Genomic DNA, 13,181 nt, shown 5'->3' with positions numbered 1-13,181 from the left:
CAAAAAAAAAAAAAAAAAAGAGTAACAACTTTTGGCATAAAAGTGACATGCATAAAAAATGACTGCCTTATCCTAAATAATACCGAACATTTCCCTGAACTGTTAAGCAATTAAATTCAACTTTCATTACAGTAAAAGGCAGAACCGCCCTGAGCACTGAAAAGATGTGGCCAAGTTGGATACATATGTCTGTTTTTGGCTTGTTTGCAGCAGCAGCTTTGGCAGGTCGTGAAGCTGCTGGCCCAGATCCTCCCTCTAATGTAATTAATGCACCAGACCAAAGGAAGAAAGACATAACATAATATAATATATAGAATATAGGTGAAAATGGATATGATCACACATTGGAATATTGAGCCTATAATATTTTATATAGACTGTGAAAATTCATTGGTGTTGGAGAGTTTAAAAAGAAATCATATTTGCTGTGTAACCTTTCAAACGATAAAGTTTCATGAAGTAATAATTCCACACTTTTGTAGTAAATTTTTCCTACCTAAACCAGAAATATAATTCATTTTGGAACACTTTTGTCCTGAGGGCTATTACTCTCCTGAAACTGCCCTGACACTGGATCAATACCTGTGGACTTTTGTTGACGTTTTCTGTTATTATTACGGGTAGAATTATATCCATTCACAATATGATATCATCACGGTATGAACCTCACGGTGCGATATTCATTGCGATATTGTGGGAAAGCTCACGATATGGTGGGGAGGTTCACGATTAGGGATGTAACAATATCCAAATCTCTCAGTATGATATTTTCACGATATACATCTCAGGGACGATATTTATTGCAATATTTTGTGGAGGTTAACAAAACTGTTAATATGCTACTTTTTCCTCTTAAAATGTCTTGACAAGACTTAATCCAAAGAACTAAGATTTAAAAGTGCTTAGAACTGTTTTTTCTTCTTGTAGTCTGAAATGGAGCAAAGAATCATGGTCTGTGTAGTTCCCTCTGTCTTTTTTTTCTATCTATTGCTGCACCATAACACTTAATTTAAGCAAAGAGACTTGTAACTCGATATATTGTGATGGTCCATGATATTATTGTGAGAACTCTGACGATACAATATCACGATATTTTGGTTATTGTTACATCCCTAATTATTATAGTATTTTACTGCTCACATTGGGGACAAATAAAGTGGTATTGATTGATAATTATTGATTGATATATTTATATGATATATACTACTACAAAAAAACATATTAATTCATATTCACAATATTAATTTTTGTCAATATTCCCCATACAGTAGACATGTTCTGCATTAGACAGGATAGAGACCACAGTGGATGGCCCAGTGACAGGCAGCTACACACAGGGAGACATGCTGATTGTATCTATGCTACACAGCTTGAAGTCATTCTCACAGCGCTCACTTTGAAGCACCCGTCCACATAAATCACCCAGTGTCACATCACATAGAAATTTTGTATTTACAGAGAGAACATCAGAACACATTTTCCATTCATGTCGGGAGGCAACGTGCTGCTGAGTCTGATCACACATGCTAGCAAATGTTTTTATCAACTGATTTTTTTTTTTTTTTAGGTGTGCTGGGCTGCAAAAAGTTTGAATATTTCTGAAATATTTTGATATTTATTCCAGAAAAAATGTGGTGCTTGTTTAATACAAAAATAAAATAGTGGGAGCGGTGGGGAAAAAAAAAACAACTGCAATTTATTTAGGTCTATGTTAGGAGACATAGGCATAAATAATGATAGAAACATACATTTGAGAGGGGGATTTAGAAAACAACGTGACCAAGGTTTGCACTAGTAACACAGTTCAGTCTGTAGGTGGCCACTTTGTTGAATTGTTGAGTCACCCTGGTGGTTATTACAAAAATAAAATAGTGAAAGTGCAATTTATTTAGGATTGTGTTAGGAGACTTGGGCATAAGTAATGTCTTAAACCCCTGGTGGTTGAAAGACATAGAGGGAAGGATGGAAGAAAACAGCAGCAAAGAGAGGATCCCAAGCAAACTGTACCCTGGATATTAGCAGCAGTTATATACTTATATAGAGATATCTCCTAAACACAAGTGGGAAGGTGTGCCTATTGTTTTCACTGTTACATGTTTTTTTTTAGATGCTGCTTGTCTCTCCTTCTGTGGCTTTCCCTGAGGTTTCTCTGAGAGTCCAACATGAACTGGGATGGGATTCGAGGCAGCTATCATCTGGTTATCAAATTCTTACCCACTCCCAGTAAAGGGAAGAATACTTTGCAAATGTATTTAGTAACAGAATACTGAATACCTGCATTAAAATGTATTTTGTAACATATTCTGATACATGGTCCATTCAGAGTATGTATTCTGAATAAGCTGCATTTAAATCATAGTGTAAAGAAGCTGCATAAGAGCTGTATATTTGTTTCAGTTTGTTTGCATTTGCTGTCACTAATAGGAGATGGAAAAATCACACCCGCACTCACCACAAGAGCTGTGTTGTTTATTTTTCTCACTGATTATGTGCAGTAAATCAAAAAGCAACTGTTCTGGAATACAGTTACTCAAAATTATTATCCAGAGTATGTATTTCTGGTACATGTATTCAGTTTCTTCCTAACGCAGCCCACTCCACCACACAGATCAAAGTGACCAAAAATGCCCTCCTGTCAGATTTTAAAAAAATTTTTGCAAGTTTGATCAGATACAATTTTCTGGATTTGTACAGTAGAGGCACACAAATCTAAACAGGAAGAAACTACAGTATTTTATGCAAATTCTCGTAAAGTGGGCCAGATGCACAATCAGATGCAGGATACTTCACCTTCTCGCCTCTCATCTTTCCAATCTCACTCCTAAAATCGTGTCGACCCCGACTATGAAGACAGCAGATAATGGGGAAAACCAAATCCCTGTGCAGCTCACCTCATTCTGTCTCTCACTGACTAATAGAAGCTATACTAGTCTACTCTACTGTAATATATGTTATACAGTCAGTGGCAGGAGACAGACTGAGAAAGGGTTTTTTTGGTCCAGAGATATGCAAAATTACAATATCAAGCCTATCATTTATAATTAAAACTATTGAAAATGACAGCAATGAGAACTGATCAAAAATACAACTTGTTTTGTTTCATTCACACATGTTTGAGGAACCCTGTCTGTCTACATCTTCAGAGATCAAAATGCTCTTTTCCACCTTGTAATGTCATGAAGTCATAGTTTCAAGTGTCGTAAAATCAGCTATGTTCCCAATCAGCAAATTTGGACATAAAGATAGAGTAAAAAATAACAATGGAAAATTATAAGAAAATTAGAGCCAAAACAAGGGACCCCCCCAAAAAATATTATAGTATATTCTAAGATTTGTTGTCTAATGAGGGTTTCAGACATGTTCAACAACTTACTGACAACAAGGCAATTTCCCTAATTACATGTAATATGCTATTTGCAGATAGAAATTGCAAAGGATTTGGTCTTGTCTCCATTCAAATGATTCCACAGAGTCACAGTCAATTTCTTTTCTCATTTAGACACAAATAACAATGTGATTTTCTTTTGCAAATACAATCATTTTCTCAGCATGGTTCTGATATTTGGTCCCAGTGGTTTGTTTTCATAGCTGTTACAACTTAATTTCAGAAAAAGTAAGAAAACAACCACTATACACGTTTACTGTGAAATTTGGTTTCATTTCAAATTGTTTATTTTTGTGTTAAGGGCTGGGGACATTTTGCTGCTATGGATAACAATTTTCAGTGTCAGTACAGTCACAAACTCACCAAAACCAGGTAGTGTTTGGTTAAAGAAGAGGTATTATGTAAAATGTATTTTTTGGCATTTTGTACCATGTTATAACATTGTTTCTTCATCAAAAACATGCCTGTAGAGGATTTAGGTCATTCATGGATGTCTGAGCAATCTTGCAATCTTTCCTGAGCCCTATTCAAAACTTCCTTACGGTTAGTAGTACAATCCTAATACAATGCCTTTTTAATGAATATTCTTCATGTTTGGTGTTTAAACCAACTAGCAAAGTATATGTCAAATAAAAGTAAATTTGTCATATCTATAAACATCCTCACTTTTTATATCATTTTCATATTGGTCATATAAAGTCGAATGTTTTAAAAAATACTAACTGACTGAAAGAGAGCTTCACTTTTATTAGTAGCTAAAACTCAATGTTACAGAGCAATAATTTAGTTTTACATTTTGGGACATGTATCCATGTTTAAAACCACAATCTATGGGCACGATTTGGAAAAAATATTGAACTGCAATTTTTGTGACCAACATTACGATTATGATTATATTTTCGATTTATATTTTCATAATAGGATTCTGTTCAAAGTTCACATTTTAAACATGTCCATCAGAATTGACAAAAAAAACTGAAATATGAACTGTAAATTTATATAAGAATCACATTTCAGAACTAGACAGGATTTACTGATGCTTGTTGAGAAAAAAACTATATTTATAAAATGGCAGCCTTTGCAATTTGCTAATTGTGTCCATTCAAATTGCGATTTTGATTCAATTATGATTCATCTTGCAGCCCTTTTATAATCCATAAATAATGAGAAGAACATTGTGTAAGTGGACATCTCAGCCTTCATCTTTTCATCAACCTTAAATTAAAAATCTAAAAATAAAACATACATCATCATTTGTTGTGAGGCGTGAAATCGACTCCAAAAACGTTCTCAATTGGAACATTTATTTTTCCATCGGCTGCAAGCGTGGCCTCATCCATCAAAGCTACTCCAGCGAGTGAAGGCCTGGAGCTCCACTACCTTTGGGTCTATACCTTGTTTCTTTTGCTGTACTCATTTCTAATAGCAGCTTTTCTATTGCAGGTACCACTCCTAACTTGTCCATTGATTGTGTAGTAGGACTGTGCAATTAATCAGATTTTAAACACAATGTTGTTTCTGTAATTTGTAATTGTCAACGATCAGCTTGGGCCTTTTTAATTAAGAGCTGTACAGTCAATCAGTAAAAGTATAAGATCTGGAGCTTAGTTCAGACTTTGGGGGAAGAATAGAAGTGACTATTTTTTAAAGAATTTTGTGCTTGTGTCAGCTATAAACTTATAATCTATGACACCCATGGATAATTCTGTTATAACTTAGACATTTTAAATTGCAATATTAATCTAAAACAACTTCATAAAAGAAACAAGTCTGCTAACTTCCACGTTAGAAAACTGGGGTGCCTAATGAGAGCAGACGTCACTGTGAATGCCATCGCAACAAAGATCACACTTGCAAGTAGCAGATTTTTTTATTTAATTTGTACACTGCTGAATATGAGCAGGCTTCACTTCGTGGAAAGCGTCTCGTATGTAATGTGCCGCTAGCGGGGCTAACTGGTATATTAGGTTTTTCTCAAATCCTGTAGGAAGAAGGGCAATAATGTCTTTCCCCTTGATAATATTCACCAAACATTCTCTTTAAATCCTCAATCTCGGGAATCGTTGCCAACACAGAATGTATGGATTCGTCTACATCCATCTCGACCGCTTTGTTTACTGTTGTGCTGTACCACAAAAGGGACCCAGTCATGGCTTCACAGCTCTTCAATGATTGGCCGGTGCATGGTCTACAACTTCTGGGGTTCTTGCAAACCGTCAAGTGTATTCCGATTCCTGAACTAGTCGCTGGAGAGAAATGAAATTGACCAGAGGCACTAGGTGGCGCCAGCCTGGCTAGCTGAATCATACGTTTATCATCGATTAAGAAAATGAAATTGAAGAACAAAGTAACTGCAGAGCAGTGGGTGACTGGGCGTATGCTTGTGAAAACTGAAGTTGATCGGCAATATGGTGTCTTGAAAATAAACATTTAAAATTGCTTAAACATCAGCAAAATCCAGGTACAGCAACTATGAGGATGATTCAGGCTTATTAACTTGCACCCTAACTTCTAACCTTAATCAGTCAATTTAAATACTAATCCTGAATCATTGTAAACAATTTGTTCTTTATGAATTAACTCATGATTTACTAGGGCTAATTAAGGTGTGATTATTATAAAGTGGTACATATATATTGTGAGAAATAACTAAAAGAAAAGAATATCAAAATGCCATCGACCAATACAAGAAAAAGAAAAGTATAATTCTTTTTGTCATATATCACTCAGCCCTAATACAAAGTTTATTACTGAAACATGAGTCGATGATGGATAGCTGCTCAAGGGTAAATAGTGAGAGGCAGTGACAGCTGAAGGGGCAGGTGTTTGTCAGAGCACAGACAAACAACCAATAAACTGTACGGACGATGTAATATTTACATAGAGACGAAATGGATGGAGCGTGACAGATGAGGGGCCAGCTGACAGACTGAGACATATCAGATCATTTCAGCTCAATCTCATGTTCAGTATAGTTCCAAGTATTTGCATATCCACAAACAATTAGTCAAACTGATGGGAACTAAAATCTGGTTTTAGTGTCTCACAAACAACAAATAAAGCAAGACTGTGAGATGTTGTGCCATTATTTAACGGCCCTATATTACACAATAGACTCTTGTGAGCTTTAAGCCATGTTAGAATGTTGCTACTTTGTCAAAAACCCTGGAGTTGTGTTTTGTTTCATTCTCACGTGTTTGAGTGAAGATTTATTATTAGTCTGTCTACATCTCCAAAGCTCAAAATGATCTGTCCCACCTTGTGATGTCATGTAGTGGTAGTTTTAAGATTAACAGAGCTGCTTTTACCTTATTGCTCAGAAGAGATTGGCAATTCCAGAGTTGAAATCATTCAAGTAATTCTAGTGAAAGTGTATGGTGTTTAACAACACAGTAGAGCACTTCCTGTATAAACACATGACATCACAAGGTAGAGTGGTTTCTGTTTGCGAGAATTCAGCCTAAACATGCAGGGTTTGTGTGTTAAACATGTGTGAATGAAACTAAACACACCCCCAGGTCTGTTTTTTGATGAGGAAACAACATAATAACATAGATTAGAAACTATAGTAATGTGGGCCATCACTGGTTTGAAAAATGCAAGATTATTTTTTGAGTTCATTTTGTTCTAAGTTAATTAAAACATATTTACCAGTGCTGTCTTTATGTCATGCAGCTAAACAGCAATTTGTTTTTCACATCCCAGCCTCCTCACCTCTGCTCTCCTCTGACCACCCATTACTGCCTCACTAAATATTATTCATGCATATTGTGCCCTGATTATATAAGCTTGCCCTATTAATTAGTCCTTAATCAAGTACACTGATGTGGCGGAGTGATACATACAAAGTGATGAGGCCTTCCATATTAATAATGCAGCTCTTGTGCAATCAGATTTCCGGGTGGAACTATAAAATTATGTACATCTTAATACGTAATTTTTCTCCTGGGAGTTTGCCACCTAATTGTCTCCATGGAGATTTCATTCCTTTGCTTTGAATGTACCAAAATATAACATTATCTATCTTAAATGATAGAAGGTGTTTGCTATAGCTAAAAATACCTTGAATAAAAAGCAAGGGTTCGCCTCTCCACGGATCTGACCTTTAACTAGCCTAATGTCTCAAACTGCTCTTCTGTATTGATAAAATTCTTAATTCTTTATGTCATATCACATAGCCATAAAACTAGCCATAATACTAGCCATAGTATAGCATAGCATAGCACAGCACAGTATAGTATAGTATAGTACAGTATAGTAGCCCTAATATAAGTTTATTATTAAAACACAGGAGGTAATGACTGATAGCTGCTCAAGTGTAAATAGGCTTGCTTCTCCACAGATCTGACCTGTAACTAGCCCAGTGTCTCCAACTGCTCTTCTCTACTGATAAAATACTTAATTCTTTATGTCATATCACATAACCATAATACTAGCCCTAATATAGTATAGAGTAGTGTAGCATAAGTTTATTATTAAAATACAGGAGGTAATGACTGATAGCTGCTCAAGTGTAAATATTCTTGCCTCTCCACAGTTCTGACCTGTAACTTAAAGCTTAGTACTGCCACCTGCTTTTCTCCGTTGATAACATTAATGTCATACCATTCCAGGAGAACCAATACATAATTATTAGCATTACACTGTTAAAAAGAGGCAGAGGTGGGGAGGTTTATACAAAACTGAAGTACATCTTAATTTGCTCTTGAGTGAAATTAATGGTCTGGGAAATAAAAGCGTGTGAGCAGCTTTAGCACAAGGAGCTGGCTCAATCCAGCATGATGAATGAGACACCTGTGCAGCGCCACGGGCCCAAAGTAGGTCGCACCACAGACACAGGTGTGGAGCTGGTGAACTAAATGGCAAATCAAAAAAAAAAAAAACATGAATGAGACTAGTATCAAAAGTGGAGCTAAAAATACTTGTGATGAATGAGTTGAGTGAGTGAAGTGCACAGTCTGAGGCAGTGTCTACAAACACTTCACTCTGGCACATGGGGCTGTTTCACAATAAAGCACTTGTATTCTGAAGAAAGACTAGAAATAGTTTGAATGAGCAAGAAACAACATCACAGCTGGGGTCTTTGAGGAGTTTTGTAAAAAGAGTGACATTGGAATAGACCAAGGTACATTTGAATTGATATTTTTGATATTTCAAAGCAGAACAGAGCTTTTCTAAAAGGCCCGTATTATGCTATTTTCTGATCTGTGTTATAATGTTAAACTATGCCAAATCGACTCTTGTGAGCTTTAAATCATGTTATAATGTTGTATCCTGTATCAAAAACATACCTGGAGTTGTGTTTTGTTTCATTCACACATGTTTAACACACAAATCCTGCATAATTAGGCTGAATTCTCAACAGAAAAATATCTGTTCTAAATTGTGATGTTATGTGATAATACAGGAAGCGCTCCACTGTGTTTTTAAACTCAATACGCCTTCACTAGAATACTTTAAATAATTTCAGCCCTAGAATTGTAAATCTCTACTGAACAAAAGGTAAAAGGTAGCTGTTAACTTGAAAACTACCTCTACATGATATCACAAGTTGGAACAAAGCTTTGGAGATATAGACAGACTAATAACAAAGGGTTACTCAGACATGTGTGAATGAAACAAAACACAACTCCAGGTATATTTTTGATGAGGATACAAGATTATAACATGACTTAAAGCTCACAAGAGTCGATTTGGCATAATATAGGACCTTTAACTAAATGAGCCTAATTAGCCCAGTTTATAATGTCTGAGTCATTGGCTGTGGTTACATGCACACTCAAAATCTGTTATGAGAATATGACTCCAAAAATAGTTCTAATCATGGTCCGTCAGATTACTCACATCAAATTATGTGGTTTGCAAATCATTTAAATCATCTGAAAAGTCCAGAAATCAGATAATAATCAGGTTTTGGGGTGCATTTAAGCAGAGAGTTATGAGCTGTTGATGAGAGACCAAAATATCCTGCATTTCTCTCTCCTTTCTCTTGTCTGAAACTGGCACTTAACTGCAAGTTTGATCTTTGTCAAACCGCACACAGAGGTCTCAAGGCTTGCTAGAAGATGAAGCATTGCCATTAGCCAAACAAATTAGCAATGGACAGAAGACACTTTGTGAGTCACCCAATATATGAGTGTTTGGGGTAGTGCTTCCATCCAAAATGAAAAGAGTGCTGTACAAAAGAGGAGGAAAAAGAGAAGAAAATAAAAGAAATACCCAAGTTTCCAAGTTCTAATTTAAGAAATGCTTTGATAAACAGATTAAAATCCAGACATGGCTTTAAACTATATTGGTTGGGTATGTTTTTGTATGGATGGGCTTTCCATTTCACTTAAAGGTTAAAATTGACTCTTAGGTGCTTTAAGCCATGTTAGGATGTTGTTACTTCCTCAAAAACATACCTGCAGTAGTATTTTCTTACATGTTTGATAAGCCTTTAGTATTAGTCTGTCTACATCTCCAAAGCTCAAAATGCTCCACCTTGCCATGTGGTTATAGATGTCAAGTTAAAAACTACTAAGTTTAAAAAAAGATTAGCAATTCCGGAGATTCCACATGACTCTAGTGAGGTCCAATGAGGTTCATTTGGTCTTCTGATAATTTATGTTATTAGGTTCTTTTTTCAGATGGAGAGTCTGTTTACGTACTTGACAGTATACACAAAATACTTGACAGTATACGAAATACCCTGGATGTCCTGCAATAAAACATACATCAGGGAAACAAGGAGGGCGTTCAGTACATGAAAAAAAGAACATAGAACAGAATGTGAGAAGGAAACAGCAACAAAACACAAAGCAGAACAGGAACAACTCAAATCGGTCATCTCTGATCACTGTAAAAGAGAGAACCACATTATGGACTGGGATGGAGCAAACATCACTGGGACAGAGGAAAACAAACACTGTTGTTGAATTAAAGAGGTAATCAAAATACGGAAACATGCCTACGGGACTATAAACCGGGACGAGGGGGCATTTTCACTCTCACACACCTGGGATACTGTCCTGAGGAAGTTGGACTGCAGATGGCACTGTCATCCTATCTCCACCAGTAGGAAGACAGCGCCAAAACCTGTTTAAATTAGCTGACCGGACACGTCACAACAACATCACGTGACCACTCTGAGGAAGACCTCTAGTGAGGTGTATGAAGTTTAAAAACACAGTGGAACACTTCCTGTACATGACATCACAAGGTGGAACAGAGTGTTTTCTGTTTGAGAGAAGAACGCAGGCAAAATATGCAGGATTTGTGCATTAAACATGTGTGAATGAAACAAAATACAGCTCCAAATATGTTTTTAATAAGGAAACCACATTATAACCTAGATCAGAATATAGCAAAATCTGAGCCCTCACACTATTCTGCTGGATATGTGTTTGTAAGGATGGGTTTTCAGTTTCACTTAAGCAACAGTTTTTAAATTCAGTCACAAAGATAACTCCCCTGGCCACTGTCTGCTATCATATATCTACTGTCTCAGCCAATCATCGTTCTGCTGTTTACCATTACAAACAGATCTGTCAGCATCATTACATAAGACACCAAACCTCCCTCTTTCCCTTCATATGTATTATTATATGTTGAATTGAAGTGTAATATAGATATAATTATATAAGTACACACAAGCCTACACACAAGTCATTTAATTACCTACTTCAAAAATACATAATAATAAAGTATATGGAATAGAAACTTTAATCACTAGGGCTGAACAATTTGGTAAAAATATCTAACTGTGATTTAGATTTGGGGTTTATCTTTTAATAATAGGATTCTTTTCAAAGTAAAAGAAGATCTGACAAAAAAAAAAACTGGTATATGAACTGACTAATTAATACAAGAATCAAATTTCAGGACATGTCTGTATCAGTACAGATCTAAACTACAGGGTTAGCAGTTTTTATGCAGAATATGTCAGGGTATTTGGTTGTCTGTGGAAGAAATTTTGGCACTAAAAAAATTCCAGAGTTTACGATTTGTTAAAGATCCGATATTTACACAAAAATGACTCTTGTGAGCTTTAAGCCATGTTAGAATGTTGTTTACCTCCTCAAAAACAGACCTACAGTTATTTTTTGTTTCATTCACACATGTTTGAGTAATTCGGTATTATTAGTCTTACTATTAATAAGTAATAATAATACATTTTATTAATTAGGCTTTTCTGGATACTCAAGGTCACCTTACAACAATAGACAACTACAAACCATAAACAAAGTATACAATTAATACATTAATACACCACCTTGTGATGTCATGAAGCCGTAGCCATAGTTTCCAAGTTAACAGCTACCTTTAGATCAATAGAGATTGGCAATTCCAGGGCTGAAATCATCCAGGTGATTCTAGTAAAGGTGTATGGAGGTTAAGAACATAATGGAGCACTTCCTGTATTACCACATGACATCATAAGTTGGAACAGAGTGTTTTCACTTAGATAGGAAAACTCCTAAATATGAAACATTCAACATGTGAATGAAACAAAACACAACTCCGGGTATGTTTGTGATGAGGAAACAAAATTATAATATAGATCAGAAAATACAGTATATAAGTATAATACAGGCCCTTAAATTAAGACGAATCAAATTGCTATTTTGATTCGATTAATCTTGCAGCCTTATTAGCCAAAAAAATGTTACTCATTACTATTTAACATGCAAATTCATCTCCATTTATGTAGATATAATCACACAAGAATAGGGTAATTGTGTAGGAGTGATAAAAATCAGAGAGAAGGAAATGGTATAACTAACATGCAGTCTCATGACCCAATGTTCCCTGTGTCTCCTCCAAGATTCTCAGCGGCCGCAACCAAATTATCTCCTCTGCCTCCTTCTGTGCCTCCTGCTGCTCTACTCACACATTTTTTATTCTTATCACATCTCCACGTCCGGTCTTTTGTCCTTATAATTCACTCCCCAGCATGCAAGTAAGAAGTCCGCTTTCCAACTTGAAAAAAATCTGTAAATGTACTCACCTAATCTTGTAATTATTGGGCGGCTCTTCTGGGTTCATCAGAGTAGAAAGGCACACACGAGTCCAAATACGTGGCGCTGGTTTACCACTGAGAGCTTGGGTTTAATTGTGTCCAGCCCAGCTTAGCTTCAGACCCATTTATCTTGTGGACACAGCTCTGTAAAGAAAAGGGAATCGATCAGTTTTTCATCCTGACACGAGGAGCCCGAGAACGTTTAGCAAAGTGGAGGTCAACATAAAGTGGGCAAGGGCATGGAGATAGGGCACGAGAGTGACGAGAAGGGATGTACCGTCAAACCAGCAGCATATCGGAATTAGAATTTGACTGCTTCACTGCTATAATTTAATATAAGGGATCTGAAGGGCAATACATGGCCAGGACGAAAAAATATTGGTGCCACTAATTTTCCTTTAATACCAAGGTTTTTATCTTGAGATGTTCTTAAATCAAAATTACTAGGAATGAGTGATAAATCGGTTCCAGTATTGGTACTGGTCACAGCAATAAGCCAAATATCGGATATCGACATTGACTCCAATAAAAGCAAAAATCGGCCTATCCCTAAAAGTTACTAAGTACTTCTAGCTAAACTTGGGATACAAAAAAATGCAGTTTTTGCTCAAACAAAATGTAGTTGACATCATTTCATAACCTTATATAAACTGTATATTAGCGCTTAGCTGTGCAGGGAAGTTTGGTTTGGTACAATGCAACATTACAATAATTAATGATCTCCCAATCAGGGGTGTAGCATCAAATTTGTGGGTGCACAGAGCCCTGGATAAACAGCACCCTTTAAATCCCAGT

At 36.1% G+C, this 13,181-nt stretch overlaps 1 protein-coding gene across 1 annotated transcript in view; it reads right to left on the bottom strand.

Moving 5' to 3' along the window:
• The window catches only part of kank4 (KN motif and ankyrin repeat domains 4), a 162,518-nt gene that overhangs the window by 91,634 nt on the left and 57,703 nt on the right, over nucleotides 1-13,181 (bottom strand). Inside the window, exon 2 of the mRNA XM_055164838.1 lies at nucleotides 12,375-12,530. The gene's annotated coding sequence lies outside the window, so the exon portion shown is untranslated. The remainder of the gene's footprint in view (nucleotides 1-12,374; nucleotides 12,531-13,181) is intronic.

The sequence above is a fragment of the Boleophthalmus pectinirostris genome, unplaced genomic scaffold (genome assembly GCF_026225935.1).
Source record: "Boleophthalmus pectinirostris isolate CB_2022bp ecotype Guang Dong unplaced genomic scaffold, ASM2622593v1 HiC_scaffold_7, whole genome shotgun sequence".
Taxonomy (NCBI): Eukaryota; Metazoa; Chordata; class Actinopteri; order Gobiiformes; family Gobiidae; genus Boleophthalmus; species Boleophthalmus pectinirostris.
This window is presented reverse-complemented; position numbering and strand designations above follow the sequence as displayed.